At 36.5% G+C, this 19,643-nt stretch overlaps 1 protein-coding gene across 3 annotated transcripts in view; it reads left to right on the plus strand.

Annotated features, from left to right (window-relative positions):
• Positions 1-3,050: 3,050 nt before the first annotated feature.
• Positions 3,051-19,643, plus strand: part of LOC102228210 (protocadherin-15-like) — a 295,528-nt gene continuing 278,935 nt past the window's right edge. For all 3 annotated transcript variants that reach the window (XM_023340889.1, XM_023340890.1, XM_023340891.1), the window contains exons 1-6: positions 3,051-3,112; positions 10,096-10,221; positions 10,371-15,816; positions 16,019-16,081; positions 16,176-16,275; positions 17,935-18,089. The gene's annotated coding sequence lies outside the window, so the exon portion shown is untranslated. The remainder of the gene's footprint in view (positions 3,113-10,095; positions 10,222-10,370; positions 15,817-16,018; positions 16,082-16,175; positions 16,276-17,934; positions 18,090-19,643) is intronic.

Genomic DNA, 19,643 nt, shown 5'->3' on the forward strand with positions numbered 1-19,643 from the left:
TGGCTCAGTCCCCTGTATGTATGGAACTAAACTTGGGTTTCTTTTAGCAGCCTAATAAAAACATGTCTTCCAGTCAAACACAGGTTGCAGGAGCCATGAAGTCATGTGCTGCACACGAGCGTTGCCTGAAGTAAGTTCTGTTTCCATTACAAAGCAGATGGGAAGACCTTGACTGGACTCACCTACCATATTATCACAAGTATAACTCTTTGACTATGAACATTCACACAATTTCAAGACGCTAAAATAAGTATAAAACATTTGGAATTAAGCCTTAAATATTAGAGTAACATAGGATGTTCTTGTTGCACATCTACTGTATGTTTGCTGTTTTTTGGGGGATGATACTCCTTCGTAAACTCCTTCAGTTTGAATGAGGATTCTACCTGCAGAACAAAACTGCAAAAATCCAGAGTCATGAGAAAAATAAATTCCAATTTTTCAAACTGGAGGGAATTTCTGTGAGCTGTTTGGAGCTGATGCTAATTCAGCCTCCTAATTGGTTGCATAGGCTGTTTCCTGAAATCTGAATTGTAGATTGTACAGTCGGAGCCACAAGTGTTTTCAAAAGGGGCTGCACAAAAGCTCTTATGAACAAACAGGGTCGCTTTTAGGTTCGTCGTCCTGCTGGAACGTGAACCTCTACCCCCCCACTTCCAACTGTTTTTTTGGCGTCCAGGTTTGCCTTTTGGTTTTCTCCCTGGATCTCCATGCATTTGTCTTCCCACTCTTCCTAGAAGCAGATTTTCTAGAGTCCACAATTAATTGTTTCCCTGTCAACAGATTCTTCAACTTGAGCTGTGGATCTCTGAAGTACATCCAGTGTTATTTATTGGCCTCTTGGCTGCTTTTCTGATTAATGCTCTTTTTATTCTGTCAGTTTGGTGGAAAGCAAGGTCTTGGTAGGTTTGTAGACGTGATATACTCTCTCAGTTTTCAGATGATGGATTGAACAGTGGTCTGTAATAAATAGCACATGTTGTGTAACCTAACTGTGCTTCAATGTTTTCTGCAACCTTACCTGTACTTTGTTTCTTAGCCTTCCTGATGCTCTTTTTTCCATTGACGTTCTGTAGCAAACCTTTAGAAACAGCTGTGCTGATATTAGATTATACATTAGAGAGTCTTTTATATTTATGTGACTTTTGAAAGATTGATTCCACTAGATTTTATTTCAAGGCATCAGAGTAAAGAGGAGCTAGCTTAGTGTTTTTTTTACAACTTTTGAAAGCTATATTATATTTTATGTTTGCAGCTTTAACACAGACAAACATAGAGAAGATACAAAATAAATGACCCACTGAAAAACACATTGAGCATTAGATTGTATCTCACTAAAAAAATATGGGACAATTCATGTCCATCCTCATGGATAAAGAGCGGACCCTTTTAATCATTGAGCATGAGAGCCGGCTGACGGCTTTCAGCATCAAGTCAAACACTCAACATTATCTCTGAAAAGCCCCTCGGCTCCATTAGCAGCAACACCCCTCTGTGCATCTCTGAATTGCTTCAAAAGCTGTTGCTCACAAACAGAACTGTCACAGAAAATTACAGCTCCTATTGTGAAAGTATGGAAATACTTTGACAAGACCAATATTATATTGACAAATAAATGCCAGATGTAGATGCAGAATCAGACACTTATTGCACCTGAATGTACAGGCCTCTTCTGTTAAAATAGTCTGTAAAACAGCTGACGTACTTATAAGAATCAGCTACTGAGGACATTGGGGATTTAGCTGTGGCATGTAGAGTGGCGTGAAAACATATTTGCCGCCTTCCTGGTTTCCTTTTTTTAAAATGTTTATCACACTTCCGTGTTAAAGAATATAAAACTAATTTAAATATTAGTCAAAGATGACACAAGTAAACAATAAAATAAAGTTTTAAACGAAGGTGTTTACTATCAAGGGAGAAAGAAATGCAAGCCTACATAGCTCTGTGTGAAAAAGTGACTGCCCTCTAAACCTAGTAAATGCTTGGGCCGCCCTTAGCAGCAACAACTGCAATCAAGTGTTTGCAATAACTTTCAATGATCTTCTACACTGCTGTGGAGAAATTTTGACCAACTCGTCTTTGCAGAATTGTTGGAGCGTTTTCAAGCAAATATTGATTTTTTAAGGTCATAATAGACCTTCAATAAACAACAGTATTTTGTGTTTGCATGTATTGTTTTCCACTAATATTTAAATTGTTTGATGTTCTCAAATACTTAGGTGTGACAAACATCCAAAAATAAGGGAAATCAGGAAGGGGGAAAACACTTTTTCACACCTCTGTTAGTCTGTAAGTGTGCTTGCTTATTTTTCTTTCTGTTGGCATGTACTTCCTTTGTCATTCTGGTTAGTGGGTGAAAAACTCTTTAATTTATGTCATTATGCTGCTTTTGCCTCCAAATTTCTCCGAAGGCAAAGCTACCGAAAATGCAGGCAGACACACATTCTCTGCTGTGATCATTTCTTATATTCAAACAAACTCTCTCTCCTAGTTTCTCTCTTCCTCAAGTAAACAAACTCCCTCTAACTTACGAATTCACATCAAGAGGAAAGCATAATTTCGGATTTGCCAAACATCATTTACTTCCATTTGCCTTGGGGATAACTTTTTCTTGCATCATGCGCCGTACTGATGGTTGATAAACACACAAGCCTGCATGGATTGAGTTCATATATACCCGGCACTCAGGAATATTTAGCATATTGGTAAAAGTCAGACGTTATTTTTTAATTTTTAATTTTGATGATGTCCTATTACTGATGCTTTGGTATCATTCATGCTTCTGTGGTGTTAAAGATTTTGACAGTATTATAGCCAGAACATTCATTAGTTTCTTTCTGTATATTCATGCCCTTTAAGCTTTTCACATTTTGTTATGTGACACACTAATATATATAATCACATAAATATTCGTATTGGTAAATTAGAGAAAACGTCACTTTGGGGATGACTATATTTTAGTTGTAGTTACACCTCCATGCCAGAAGAGGCGGCGCATTGTTCTGTGAGACAGAAAAACGAGGTCATATAGGCCTCCCTCTCCAATATGGCAGAAATCAGCATTGAAAAACTGCGCCAGTTGTCTTCCTCATCATTTCCTTGTGTTTTACAGGTTAGTTTCGGATAAAAACATAATGAAAGGGATTGTAGAGCTCTTATAAGAAACACAGCTAAATGTGGATGCATAACTCTGCTGGTAAACAATATGTTTTGTTAGGTTTTGAACTATGTGAAAAAACTGAAAATGCTGAAGTGAAGGGTGATGCCGCGGGCGCCATTTTGATTTTGTTTTATACTGTTATCAAGTTACTTTTTAGTTAAACAAGCTTCATTTGTATCCTGACATTGAGTAATTGTGTTATTGTGCTGTTGGCAATGAGCAACATGTGCTAACTGGTTCTAAAGATGTATGTTGCAAATGTTAAAAGCTAAGGCTAAGCCCCTTAGCATATTAGTCCCATTAAATTTGTGAGTTGTTAAACAGGTGTATGTTAAAAACGGCACAGCTGTGAGTATTATAAGGATATCTTGGCTAAAAGTGGAATGAAAATGTGTCTTGGTTAAAAGCAAAATAAATAGATTAAAGGTATTATTTTTTTCATGTAAAATTACAATTTTACATGAAAATTATCATTGGTTTATAGATCATTGCACAGTTCCAATGTGTTTGTTGGTAGTGGCATCCGTTGTTAGTTTTACACTGAATATTTCATGTAGATCAGAAGAATAGGTTTTACTCTCTTCTGAGCAGAGCACGTTCTTCCATTTGTTTGCCATCTCTCCCACATAGCAAACTCCAAATTAAACTTCTAATTGTTTTTCTTCTTCAAAGGCCAGCATTCTACCACCTGAGTTGTGGATCTTTACAATCCTTTCAGAGCTACCATAGGGAACATATCTGAGTAATCCTCTTCTTTCTTGGTCTATCAATTTAGATGGACAGCCATGTCTTTGTAGATTTGCATTTCTGCCATATGTTTATCATTTTCAGATGATGAGATACTCTAGACTTTGGATAGAAAACATCTGAGCCCTTCACAGAACATCTGTATTTGTACTGAGATTAAATTATGCACAAGTAGACACTACTTGCTAAGTTGTTTTCTTCTGCAGGCAGAAGTCACCTGATTAGTAGTTTTGTTTCAGTTCACAACTATTGTGGACACTTTGTTCATATATCACATAAAGAACCCCCCAAAATACATTACAGTTTGTGGTTGCAACATGAAAAATTATAAGTGTTTCAGTGGTATAAATGCATTTGCAAACCTCAGTAAAATATCCAAATCTCACTTCTGCAATATCCCTATCTGTAAGAATTTTGCAAACTTTATTCATGTGGTCCTCCCATGTCAGTGAAAACAGTTTGTGATTTTGCTGTCTGATTAAAGTTCTGTTGGACTAGCTCATTTAAACTCATCTGCCTGCAAGCCACTTTAATTATCTTTCTGCAGAACAGTAATTGTAGCACTGCTGCAGTGACAGGCCTGTCAAGCTATGACTATTTCCACAGGCTTAAGTGGGGGTTTGTAGTTTTGACCATCAATACAACAAAATGAAAGAACAGCCTCAGATGTCACACAATCATGTACACCTAAGCTTGACAGAAAATATTCCTTTAGATTTTTTTCTTAGTTTGTATACTGCATAATGGGATGTTAAATTTAAACTGCTGTTTTGGGGCGGGGGTTTCTTTTCACAATTTAGGAACGCTACACAGTTGCAACTGTTTGATAGATGATATTTAAATCAGATCTTCACTTAATGTGTGTTCATATGCAATTTTAAAAAATTTCAGAAATATTTAAGCGGGCATACCCAAACTGTCCCAGAGAGTCAGGAGTATGCTAAAGGTATTAGCATGCTGATGTATTCGGAGATCATTTAACTAGAACTAAAGGGCAGAGTACAACTCTTGGAAAAATAGTCCCACACCATAATCCTCCCTACGCTCCAACATCTTCGCTTGACATAATACCAGGAAGCAAAGGTCGCTTTCCTGGCAAATATATACCAAACTGACTTATCCAGTGGGTTGCCATACAGTGAGAAATAATGCGTCACTCTTGAGCACTGCTCTAGATACAGGCGGTGGCTTTATCTACTACACTGCTTCCAACTCTGCGTTACACTTGGTGATTTAAGACTGGAAATCCATTACACAAAGCTCGTTATGCACTGCTCTTGAGCCAAGCTGAAGGCCACATGCAGACTCTGGTGAAAGTTGGTGACCTCTTTGCACTCTCTCCGAGTTGCTGTTGTTTTTAATCGCATCCACGTATTGTAATAATGGTTGACTGTGAAATATTTAAAAGCAAGAAAATTTCCACAGGTGACATCTGACTTTGCTTGAATTCACTGAACTCCTGAGACTGACTCATTCTTTCACAAATGTTACTGAATCAGTCTTCATGTGTGGGTACTGGATTTTATACACTTGTGGCTATGGCAGCGATTGGTATATGTAATTTTTTTTCTTGCTGTATAGTGTGTATACACCATGCCGTTAAGAATACAAAATAAGAAAATGGAAGACCTAAAAAAAACCTCATTTTGTTTCTATTCATTTAGTTCAAAGATCATGCACAAAGCAGTTAGTAGTTAAAGTGGCTTTTTGGAGCTTCATAAGCAAAAGTTGATATTGGACACTGTCATTATTAATACACTTGCCTTCCTATTTATCGTTGGTCTCTTTTTAGCTTTTTTTTATTCCCCGTTTTCCTATCCTTTCTGTTTGACTAACTCTGCACTTGTGAAAGTGTGTTTTGGCAAGGTGCTCCTGCTCCCTTGGCACTGGAGATTGCATCAGGCTGCTCACTTGCCACGCTTGAGCTAATCATGACACTTCTGCTAGTCCCAGGGAGTCCTTCTTGTACAGTTGACATTTGTTTATACCCTTTTTTCCTCCTACTTCCATCGAAGCAAACTTCTTCTGCTTCACCTCACTTCTAATGTGGCATCTCCTCCATTGACTCGCATGCTCAGTGCAGGAGAAATAATACGAACAGCAGCAGCATTTTTTCCAGAGTACATAAACTTCATAAATACTTTTTAAATTAAGGTTGTACCTATACAGTTTGATGCTTTGGGAACTCATTATCTGCTTAATTTTTAAAGGTTAATTGATATTTTACAATCAACAACTGCATCTCAGTGAGTTTAAAGGATGTGGAAGGTCATCTCAGAAGTCTTTTGGAACTGGCTTGAAATTAAAGTTGGGATGGGGCTGCATCTCAGGTAAATGACCTAACAAATCCCCCCACTCCTAACAGTTGGCACCTTGGGCAAAAGTTAAGTAAATGGTAGGAATGGTTGTAATGAAGACTGGTAGAAGGTAGGAGGATCCAAAATCCTAGATGAGGTTCAAGGCACAAAAGTAGATCTGCTTTTCTACTTAGGTTCTACAAACCTAAGTAAAAGCAGATTTACTTAGGTTTAAAATAAACCTAATTCAGAATTGGGTTTATTTTAAATTAAATAAACCGAAAGAAGTAGAATACACGTGACTTCATATTAATGTGAATGTAATATACATAATTACTGGATTTCTTAAGGAGTTGACCTAAGAATTTCACCTGCCGATTTCTGTTGGAGGCAAAACCAAAAGAGTTTCACCCACTTTATCTTGTCACATTTTTTTGAACATTGTTTTCTGACCTCAGCTACACTATTGAAAATTTTTGAAAAGGAGATTTTTTCCTTAATTGAAAATATGCCCAGATGCCAGCAGAAAAACTAACACAAACTGAGCAAGCATGAATGCCTGTCAGTTGTTGAAAAGTCAAAAAACCAAGGACCATTCAGAGCATTTTGCGCATCATGTGAAAAGAAAGGTGACAGACCAAGACAACATTGTAATGGACTTGGAATGCCAGGTTTTAAACATTTTAAAGTATTTTTTTTTACATTTAATAGAATTTATATTCTGTAGAATTACATTGAACATCAAACAAATCTGCTAGTGTGGAATTTAAAAAAATAAAAAGTGATTGCAACCTGATTGCATATGCTTGCATTCAATTTGAGCTCCTTTAGTTGTAATCCATCAGCATCCCACATCTTGACTTGGAAATATCTCTCAGCCTTGCTCTCAGCTCTATTGATGAGACGATGGATTTTCTGTCAAATTTGGATGTTCTAAGATCTAGACTTGGATGTAGCTCGGTCATGTTGCTTTTACAGTTGCTGCTCTTACTCATCACCTCCGCATATTAGATCTGCACAAAGTTTGGAGAACTTTGAAGACTAACTTCAACTCAATCATACAAGAGTATGAACTAGAGTCTGACAGTGGAGTTTATGCATACCACTATTGGGTTTCATGGGATGATTTTTTCTTTTTTCTTACTATTATCATCATTAAAGGATGGAATTTAGCTATTGTGCTACTTCCTGAATATTTACACTGCCATGTTGATTAATTTGCAGTGTCATTATCAAATGAATATATCACTTGATTTGTCTATTTTGTTGTATAGTACATCAGTGTACCTCCTGTTGTTTTTAAAGCATTTTATCATAACTCTTCAATTGGTGCTCTCCCTAATGTCACTGCTTCAGTCTTGTGTTTTTGCTACTTTGTGTGCATTCTCTGCTACTTTTAGTTGAATTATGTACTCACCACCAACTTTATACGATTCACCCTGCTAGTACTGACTCTGACATCTTTTTGCCTTTAGAACTACCTACAAAGTTGGTGGCATATACTCAAGAAGGTTTCAAAGCATTCTGCAGAGATTTTGAGCTATATTGACGTGACGGAATAGCGTAGTTGCTCCAGAATAAGGAATGCCACATCTATGATGTGAATGTCCTGTTCCACCAAATTTCACAGGTGCTCTCTGAAATTTTGATCTAACTCTGGTGTGTCACTGGTGACTGTGTAGACCGCTGTTTGTGTGACAACGGCCTGGCTCATTGTCATCATTTGGTTGAGCTGGTGCAAAATGTAGCCAGGCGTCACTGTTTCAGACAAGAGAGACACCAGCGACAGTTGTTGTGGTCTTATGCTGGCGTACATGCTGTGCGTTCAAAGGCATTATTTCGCTTATCTTGGTTAATCACAAGTCGTCATCATCAACGAAAAGCAGAGAGTTTCTGTCATTTGATTGGCTGGTGCCTTGTTTGTTCTTTTGAACACAACAAAGCTAGTGTGCATAATTTCTCCCTTTTGTGATTGTTTATGAATTCCTCATCAGTGACAATTTGGATGTAGCAGAAAGGAGAAATTTTGGATTATAGTGTGCATGATGCTTTCATCTTGTATTTTTGTTGTCCAATGATGACAGTCTAATCAATGATTCTTAATGTCAAAAGAATGTGCAACTAAAATTGTTTGAAACTTAATTTCTTATTAATAATCATAGCAGTTATCTTATAAGCACAAGCCACTTTCTATTTGTTTATCTATATTCAGATGTCAAATTACTCCTTCTGGTTTGAAAAGGTTGTAGAAGATGTTCCAGCCTTCTGCATCAACATCCTCCTAATGACCTCAACTGTTGATTTGTTTGTTTGATGAGTTCTAATTTCTATTCCAAGTCAGACATATTATCCACGCACTGATTAGATGATTACTAAATCTAATGAGCTCATTAATTGCTCTGGTGCATCTTAATGAAGGACCCGAGAGAACTCAAGCACTTGATAGAGACAATCCAGACACGCGAAATATTTCATTATTTTCATCATATCCGGTAATTAGTTTTCAATTGGTGGTTGGCGAGTGAAGTTGATCGGAAACAACTAATCAGAGACTTATATTAATATTTTATCATAATCATTCTCCTTAATACAGGCACTTCCATGTACATGAAAATAACCCCAGTTGTTGCTCAATTATATGTTTATATAATAAACATATTATTTTCATGAGTTTTCATTTGCAATCTAATTTAAAATGACTCCTCTTCATTATTTTAACTTGTGAAATTAAAATCTGTCCGATGTTTTAAAAGTAATGAATTCATTTAATAGTTTAGTTTTGCACTTAAGTCTTAATTTTGATTGCACCTCACTTTAATGCTTTGTTTTAATTTAATTTTTTTCCCCCCTGCACTTCACGATGCTGCTTGAATTATCCATTTATGATCAAGATTATCATCACAGCTGCCACGCTGGTAATGACCTCAACAACTGATGAATGGCAAAATCAATAAATACGTACCTTCCCTCATAATTGGACAGTGCCTCTCATTTACAACAATAAGTTCATTAGAGGAAGACAACTCATGTAATTATAACAGTAATGTATATTTATAAGGTGTGATTTTGTATGTTAGTGGGCATATAGTTGTGGAAGGGAGAAAAGGTTGGACTTCATTGAAGACAAAATAGAGGTTAAATTAAAACATATTTCTTCAAACTGGGTAAGCTCAAGCTGTGGTCTCCAGGTGGTGTTGTTAAAGTTTTTAAAGGCGCTGCTCACTATAATCGGTGGTCTCTGCTTCCCTTCCAAGCAGTGTTTCCCAATTTCCCCCCTCTTGTCACTAATTCTCCACTTAAAATTAATTATTCATCTGAATAAGAGTGGGATCAAGATGATTTTTTAAATTATGTTTTTTATTTGCTTATAGTAGATGAAAATACAGATGTGAATGGAGCCAGCAACAACAACAAAAAAAAGGACAAAGGATTATTTGCTACCTTGGGGCAATTTTTGATCTTTAAACATTTCAAAATATAATAACTTTGTGATGCTAAAATTAATATTGTAATATTGTTGTTTACTATTGCCCTACCTTTAAGTTATTACACCAAATTGTGATCCTATCATCTGAGTCTTGCAGTGAAAATCGAGGCTCATCGTTCTTCCAATCTGTGCACATTTTTCAGTTTCTTGCTTCCAGCTAGCGGCATACTGTATGGTCTTTTGCTGTTGTTTATCTGCTACAAGGTGTGACTTATGTGTTTAAATATGGTGTTCCATATGTCTTTGCTGTAATTTGCAGTTATTTGAGCTACTGTTACTGCAATTTTGCACCAGTCTACTTTTTCGTTTGACCTCTAATACTAAGCAAGACATTTCATCTTGAGTAGTATGAGAAGAGCCTCAAGTTTCACTGACCTGTGACATGTCCTCTTCCCTTTCTTTAGCGTGTGAGAAGACATCAAAGCACACAAAGAAAGAAGAAAGAAGCAGATAAAACACCAGAAGAGGCATCCAGTGCACCCCGGAATTATGTAACCATGCCATTAGAGGAGCGGATCCAAGATAATAAAGTGAACTAACAGAGATAATTGAATTTTGTATTGTCCCCAATTACAATTTCACCTTGACTTGCGTAATTTGGAATTGCCCCCAGGCCTAGGTATGAATTTAATGATTTGTCATTCTTTGTAAGATGCTCAATCTCCTTTTCTCCCTGCAGTGATCCGGTCTCCTCCATTTGTCCTCTCTGTCTCGGTTAAGGTAAATGGTTCTTCACCACACTTCTTGTCTGCACACCTTAATAGCAAAGTGAATACAATCATTCTCTTTGCTAAACATCAAGATACAAAAGGACACATTCATAAATATGTTTCATACACTAAAAAAGATTTAGGTTTACCTTTCACTTAATATTGTACTAATTTATCTTTACAAACTGAACAGCCTTAGTTTATAAAGAGAAACTTTTGACGCAGAGCCAGAAATACCAGCAATATTACAGAAGACACAGCAGTTTATAGTATCAAAAGTTGTCCTGATATACAGTAGCATCAGCAGAAGACAAATGTCTCCAATTGTTGATATGGACCAACCAGAGATCTATGTACAAGACATACATACAGCATGATTAACCATTGATTAAAAGCTGCAGTATATCAATCTTATTGACATACTGCACTAAAATATGTAGTGTTTTAACATATTTGTTGAAACACTACGTTGTGGCAGTAGTAGATGGATAGTCTGTGAAAAAAATTGAGCTCCTTTGCCATCTTAATTATCCTGCTGAAATTTGCAGAAATACATCATCCCATCAGAAAGAACCAATTTGAGCCAGGAGGACGGTTTTAGTGCTGTGCTGTCAATCACTCATGTACATGCTGCTCAAACAATCTACCTATCTCTCTGCTACACTGTTGCTGGTTCACCATAACATAGCCTGCCATGAATAAATAAGGCTAGTTAGTTGTTTCTCTGCCATTACCACAATGAGCAGAGTGTACATTAGGTTGATTGACAGCACTAAGACCCTCCTCCTGGCTCCTGATTGGTTGTCTTCCGGAGAGTGGCGCATTTCTTAAGACACCAATAATATCACTGGAAGGAGATAGAGGAGCTTGTACATTATCTGCCTCATACGATTTTGTCACAATATGGTGACAATTTAAATAAATATAGCATGTTTTTGTAAAAGTTACACATTGTAGCTTTAATAGAACTCAGTGGAACATTTCATGCCTCTTCTTGGCACTAGTGGTGTTTATTCATTAGTGGCTCGACAGGAAGAAGGGCAGAGAAAGGGGAGGACATGCAGTAAATGGCTTGGGGTCAGGACGCTAACCTAGGACAGCTGGATCAAGGACTGTGTATGGTACGCTTGCAGCACCACATGGTTCCCTGTCTGAGCTGTAATTTTAAGAAAAATCTTTCCAATTTTACTATTTGCTGCAATACACTAAAACTATTTACCATGTTGTTTTTTGAAATCTTATGAAGAGCTGCACTTGTATTAGACTGTGGTTTGAAAATGGAATATTGAAAGATGAAAGCCAAGCTACTGAAAAGAAGTATGCATGCAAACATTTCAAAGCAACACCATTAGCTGTTTGACTGTAAAAGAGCTGGCAGCTTTCAGACCGGTTTCCAGGAAGAACATTGATTGTTATAGTTATAGATTTTTGCTACTAATTAAACTCTCAATTCCATCAACTATCCAAAGTAACTGATTTCTATGGTTTCAATCCATGCTTTAGTAAATGATGAATAATATTAATATATATGTAATTTTTTTGCAGAAATAATTAGCTGGAACCACATCTACTAATTCATTTTTCAAAGTCGCTCTCTGTTGAGGCTATTATCTCATCAGAGTCTTCAACCTTTTTTAATAATCCGGTATTTCAAATGTTTCTTTCAGCAGTTTGTGTCAATTATCGACATTAGAAAAAACAGAAAATTTTATATTATAGAACATTTCAAAGCTGCCTTCACATTATTGTTTCTAAACATAAAGTCTCCTTATGTGGAACTAAACATGAATTTATACAGTTCATAATATCATATCTGAAGTGAGTCTGAGTGTGTCTGTTTTTTTTATTAAGTATAGTCTTAAAACAATAATCTGTTTGCAGCATAGATGGTGTCTCAGCAAAACATGTTTAGATTGGTAATCAGTTCATACTACCCAATGACATCCAAATTCAGTTTTAAAAATCCAAACATCTTTGACTGCTACAAAGGTCAGGCAAGTCTGTTTTCTCTCACACCCTTGCAAACTTCCATCTTTACCTACACCCACACTAACACGTTTCTGTACCAAATCTTCATGCTGACTGTCCTCCTAACTACTGCAGCCTGATGCAAACCTTTCCCAACTGGGAATCATCAAAGGAGTCGGGCAAAACAACGTGCAGCATGTCCCAGGGTAGTGGGTGTTTTCTACAGCTTTTGTTTAGAATTTATTTATGTTTTATAGCTGCACTGCATTTGTGCGATATATGTGCAAAGTTGCAAAACTTATGCCACTTCAGAAATAATAAATAAATAAAATAGTGGCATACCGACTCAGCTGAAGATTAGTTTGTGTTTGCTACTGTATCAGATACATAGTAAGAAAAGTTCTCCACTTAAAGGCATTCCATGATGTAGAAATGCTAGTTCAACTATGCTACTGAACTTTGATAGTGGCATAATGCTCTCTTAGCTTGTGTTTTAAAGCTCAAATACAAACAGGTGCACCCAAAAACCCCTGTTAACAAATCCTCTTTAGATTTACTCTTCTGCACTATTGCTTTGCCCCATCTGTCACAGTAACCATAAAAGGTTTCCTTTTTTTCATAAATCACTGGACCACTTTGCCTAATCTTTGCAGGTCATTAGACTGCAGTGGAAATCACAAACAACCATCACCTGAAGAAGCATTTTCATTCAGACTAAAGTGCCAGCTATTTTGGTTCAGGTCCAGCTTTGATTTCTTCCATTCCACTTTAAGACATTTAGACCTGTGTGACCTCTTGCTGCCGCTGTGATTGCAAAATGTTCTGAACTAATCCCAGGCACTTCAGGTGTTCTTGGGTTTTGCCTCATTCTGCTTGTGACCTTTAATTATCATCATTTCTGCCCTTTTTGTTGTTCCTACCCAGTCATATCATTTTTTTATTTCTTCAACAGATGACCCTCTCTTCTGCCCAATTGCCTGTTTTGAAAATCCTTCTACCCTGCATTTATCACCAGAATTTCTCAAAATATCATTTTCTTTGTTGTTTATTTCAACACTCAGCCAGTTGACATTTACCAACTGAGTCAGTGAAAGATGCAAAGAAATATTGAGATGGCGGATGTTTGAGCAGAACTAAAGTGCAGACAAAACATCCGGAACAATATGGTGAGATTAATATTAAGTGATAACAAAACTTGCAGCTGCACATGAGGTGAGCAAGACATGAAACCATGTGAGGATGCAATCAAACAAACCTGCTAGAAAAATTGAAAACCAGGCACAGGTTGATATGGATACTCCTAGTAAATTCATGCAACTACTCTTTTCACATATTAAAAAATATACCAGTTAAAGCAATGAAATCATTTTGAAAAGCATCTTTAATGCTTTTAAAAAGGATGTGTTGTGTTCACATACAGCACTGTAGGTGCAGATAATTTCATACCAAAAAACTTACAAAAAATTGTCTTGACTTCTGACATTATCAACTATTCTACAAGCATTTTTTCCTGTTTCCTCTTTGCTTTATATATTGTACATTTTTGTGGGCTTTCCCGTCATCCTGTTTTTCTGCTTTAATTGACACTTGGTAAGCTGTTTTTTTTTTCCGGTCCTTTCCAAAAAGGCCCCATGAGTTCCCTATTAAGTACCACATAGATCCCATCAAGATTTAGGGGCACCCAGGAGATGGTGCTTAATTACTGAAATGGCAAACAATGATGTAAATTTGCTATCCTAAAAGGCTAGCGCTTTACACTGAGCCATGTACCTCATACTAGAACCCATTTAAATCTTAAGATATTTAATTTATGTACTCCCAATGCAAAGATTAGTTTCATGTTTCTTTTTTTAAGCTATGTAATATTGTCAAAAAGCATTCATGTGGTACTTATTAAATGTACACCAGGCAGGAAAGTTATTTATTTTCAAACACTATGATGTTATTGCACATTGTCATATATTGCATGTAAGTTTAAATTAAAAAACAAAACAAAAAAATACATGCTACATTTGCTTGTTCTTAGTTAAGCCTATTGTGTATCTAAAATGATGTGTCAGTGTTTGGACATTGGAAAACACCCCATCACTTAAATTAAAATACTGAACTGGGAAGTACAACATGGAGTGGTGGCGATTGAGACAAGAGATGGGGAAGAAAGAATGATGTTTGAGAGAGAAATGAAAAAAGGAGTGGAAGACAATGAGAGAACCAAGAGGATAAAGGGAGGCGGCAGCAATGAAATAGTGGATTAACAAGAACAGAGGTGGGCAAAAAGGTGTAAGAACAAGAAAAGCTTAGAGAAACATTACAAGATAGAAAGGGGAAAATTAAGTTTCCACAAGCCAGTTAGACCTTTTCATTACAGCCTTTTGTTGAAGTCTATTGGATGAAACTTCCCAATGAGATCAATGAATTCTTGCAGAATTACTGTATCAGTAATCTGTCGAAGAAAGGCTGTTTCCTCTTTAAAAACCCCTCAATAAATGTTCATTGCATCACTCTTATCAGGACATTGTTTAGCGGAGGCGATCAAATATGTTCTATCACTTCTGACCGTCTTTGTGAAAAGAAATTAAAAAGTGATCCCTGATGTCCATTACTTACTGTCTGCTCACATAATAAACATGTGACCTTTACTGTAAGCAATATAGTAGCGCCCACCTGTGCCCTTTTCCACTGAAAGGTTTCTACGTCAGAGGTGAACTCTTTTTGTTCTGAGTTAAGCTATTCCAACAACAATAAATAATTCTAAAGGGATTGTTTACTTGGTAGAGCTTCTAAGGTTAAATGCATAATTAGTATATTAAAGGGTATCTTTTTGGAGCTTGTGTTTTCTCAATAGCAGTGTAATTTTACATTTACACTGGCAATAAGTGAATCTGGATTTGGATGTGTTGAATCCATCCAACCTACCCTTTCTTAAGGAATTTTTTTGGCACTACTGGCCTTTATTTGAAAGTGAAATGACAGGAAAGTAGGTTGTGAGAGAGGAGGAAGACATGCAACAAAGGTCAATGGGCCGGTACTCGAAAACGTGACAGCTGCGTTGAGGACTGAGGCCTCTTTACATGGGTTGCGTGCCTTACTTCTGAGCTACTGCCACACCCATCCATCCTTCCCTTCCTTTGCAATTTTAGGTCAAGGAAGCCATTGGGCCTAGGAGGGACACCTGGGTATTCTATTCCCTGTGATACTATCCGGCCTGTCACCAAGTGAAGATCCCGTGACCAGAGGCATACCCTTCAGGTGTCACACCCTGTGCCTCTGGTCGCAGGATGTGACATCTGGTCACACCTAAAGGGAGGTGACCAGAGGCATCTTGACTAGAGCCTGATTGAAGAAGCAGATTTTTGATGATACTTTTCAATTATCTTTTTCCTTTTCATGTTTCACATTTCATGGAGATGGTGGGAAAGCAAACACTGTACTTGAGAGCAAGTCCAAGTAGGTTTTAGTGTTTGTTTTTTTTAAAGTATCTATTCATTTCCGTCTATTCCTGTTTATCATTTATTCTGCTTTTAGTCAGTTTGTATTGATATCTTTGTGTGAACCTACTGGCTTTGATTGCTAGTCACTTTGCTGTTGTTGCACCAGAAATTCTCCTCTGTGGAACAATAAAAAGAATTTCTATTCTTTTCAACAACAGCAGAGTCTGAAATATGCTCCAGTCCCTGTGGTCCCTAATCTCTTCTAGTCACCAAGGCCACTGGTAAACAACACCACAAAGCCATGCCACTCTCCAATGATATATCTGATAATGATTTATAGTTCCCATTGATGAAGCACTACAAAAATGTTTGCAGACTGATGAAAGGGGATAGAAGGTTTTCCTGCTTATGGACCAAGTTGACAAAGGAAACAAAAATGGAGACTGCCTCCTCTGGAGTAAATTCAACCAGTTCAGTAAGTATGTACTTTACATCTATTTAATGCAATGGTATCATGTTTTGTCTTTTTGGAATTTGTCAAATCGTTAGTTTAAAAAGTAAAACTTTAAGGATCTGAAAAGTTGTGCTGGGTCTAATGGCAAAGTTAGCCAACTAGCTATCATTTATCATTTGGGTTCTAAAATACAATTTTATTAGTGTTGGGTTTTCTGTAATTGTCTCATTTGTCCAAAGTTTGTGGTAGAGTTAAAACTTAAATTATTTATGGTTGAAGTTTTACTATATCAATCATTACTTCAGACAATGTCTACCACACAGGCTTTGTTACTCAGTTCTGTGGAAACTGGAATACTTTTATTTTATCCTGACTTAAACCCCTTTTACTTTGTCTTGCAAGTATTTGTACAAGTTCAATCTATAAAAGTTGTCCAGGTTTTTGTTACTGAGATCAGGCTGAAGAAATCTATATTGGATTTTTGTGTAAGCCTTTTGAAAGACTGAAATACTAGTAAATGTACAACATAGAGCAACAAATAAGTTTCACCTAGCAGGAGTACCTTATTGAATATGATGCTCATTACTAAGTTTTAGAAGCACTCAGAGATTACTCAAGTAGAAGTCATTATGTTCCTAAATAATGACTTCTATTTGACTATTTTGACTTCCAAGTCAAATGACTTCTAATAATGACTTCTAAGTGTGCACTCCCGTTTTGCTGTTTGAGTAGCTTTTTGCAAGTGTTTTGTGGACTTCAGATCCTGCTGGCATGCAATATACAGCAGGTATTATACAAAGGCAGGCACTTCACACTTTCAACTTTTCATGCTACAAAACAATGGCACAATGTTTTCTACACCCAAGACAAAAGGCTGTGAGATTTACTAGCCTCTCAGGCTTACATCCCATTACTCAAAAACCAAAAAGGTCATTTTGTGGTGATAGTACAAATGGGCATCCTGATGAATCATAATCAAAGAAGAGTATGAAGGGGAAAAAAATCTGTATAATGTTATCCAAATTTAGTTTGTCTTGTATACAATTTATTTTTCATAATGGTGTTGAAATAAAAAGTCAACAAAAGTGAATATTAAGGATGTTTTTTTCTATTGTCTACATGAAAATGTTCTAATTGTATTATTTTGTGTATCCTCTCATTTCTCATTTGATGACCCAAAGTCTGTCCAAGTCCTTGTAAAAAAAAACAAAAAACAAAACAAAGCACTAAACAAATCATTCCTGATTCAGGTACTAATAATCTGATTGAAAATTCAGCAATCTGGTTGGGTTCTGGACAGGATATTAATCGATATTTCTGACTTTATGGAATATATTGATGTTAAGACCAATCTGCAAATTAAGGACGTTGACAGATTCCATGTTATTTCTGCCAACTGGATGGCCCTTGTTGAAGCTTCTCATGAGAAGATAAATCAAAACCAGATGTCTGTTGAGTTGGACAAGATTTGTTTTGTATTGTTCTCATGTTCATTTCAAATCTGAGTTGAATGTTTAATAAGTAACCAGTTTACAAAGGGAATCATTCTCATCACTATTTAAAGTTTATTAACTTAACCACCAACTTCATTCACTTTTTCTTAATAATTTGTAGATTGCTTCAGATTATTGTGCTGACATTGAACATACTGCAGCAATAACTATGATGTATCTTCCACAGGCCCATTTTATTAGGGAAGAGGACAATTGGCCAGTACTCATGAAGAAAATACCACAGATTCTTGAAGAATATGAAACCACAAGTGTCCTGTCAATGCAGTCAAGAGAACTTCTTGTGAAAACATGCATAGAAGACCTTGTTCTCAGATGTGGCTTGTAAGTATTGTTGTTTGTTAAATCTTAATATAAGTAAACTAGTTTATACTTCTCTCTACCTCCTTTTCAAATAATTATCCAAATATGTATCGTGGCACCCCAGACCCCAACTTTATATTACAAAAGAATAGTTTTACTTCAAATTGGTGTGTACAGAATAGTACAATACTTTGCATCTGGTTCTCACTTTTATGGCTGTGCACCTCCTTGACAAGACTCACCCCTCATTTATCCACTCTCATCCACCCATCTATCAAGAACTACCATCTGCAATTGAAGTTAAGAAAAAAATATGAAAAACTTAATTCAAATCTTTTATTTTCTTTGTTTTGTTGTGTCAAAAACTATGGCATGGTTTTAAACGTCTGGATTTTTTCTCTTCACATAAAGAAGCAGACAAAAAAATTCGTTTTTTAAAATTTATTTACACTGCTAAATCAGCCATGTAAAATGGAGTTAAAACATCTTGTGTGTTTCAGGGACCATAACATTAAAACAAATAAATCAAAACTTGTAAAACCTATTTTCCTTGAAAAATGACTACATATGATACATTTTCATTATATATTTTAAAATCTTACTATTACAAGGTTACAATGTTCAGTGTTGTTTTCCAGTATAAGGGGCTTCTTTCATTGAACTTCCTCATGGTTAGGTCCACACCCTCCAAAACTTATGAACAGCCACTCATTCCTCTTAGCAACACCTTTTAGCACTGTCCATTTTGTTTTTGCCCATTTCTCATATTGAGAGGAAATGACTGGCAGTGACACATTTTTGGCTGCTTCCAGATGACAAGAGGCTCAAAATAACAGTACATCTCTGCTTCAAACTCACAAGGTTGCAGTGGGTTGTCTTGTGTTGCCTGTTAAGCAAACATGGAGATCGGACAGAGCGCATCATCAAAATGATGTCCAGACATGAGAAAGAAGTGCATTTGCTTGTCCATTGCTCTCATGGGCCAAACAGTGAACCTAGGTTTTATGCAGAATTCTTGTTTCTGCACAGAGAACAAACAGGCCATGTTTTGGGTTGTTATTTTTTTTCAGCAATAGCAAAAGTTTTCTTGCTCAAAAGTCATGTAAATCCTCCAACTCTTCGTTGTGTGGGTTTGTCTTTGAGTTAGGTAGTTTTGGTATCATTTTCTTACTTTATATTTGTAGTATTGTGTGGAACTTTCCTGTTTAGTTCATACACATTTGAAAGTATACTGCAAAGACCAGAGTACGTCTTTTAAACTGATGACACATTTTTTCTATCACAGTTGCTCACACTCCAATACTCAGTTGTGTTCTTGCTATGCTAAAAGTGTGTATTCATACCAGGAATACACACTTGGTCTGGCCCAAAAGCGGAATTCTTTCGTTCTGTTCCGTTGGCTTGTGAAGTCCAAACAGTGATACCTTTCCAGTAGTTGGTTTGGATTGTTGGTAGCGAGTTTGTTTGGAAGCTGACTGGGAACAGCTCACAAAGTGGGCCTTGGTTATTTGAGTAAGTTAATGAACATTTAATTGCAGCGCTAATGACCATATAATACTGATGAGTTTAATCCGG

This window comes from Xiphophorus maculatus, chromosome 10 (assembly GCF_002775205.1).
Source record: "Xiphophorus maculatus strain JP 163 A chromosome 10, X_maculatus-5.0-male, whole genome shotgun sequence".
Classification (NCBI taxonomy): Eukaryota; Metazoa; Chordata; class Actinopteri; order Cyprinodontiformes; family Poeciliidae; genus Xiphophorus; species Xiphophorus maculatus.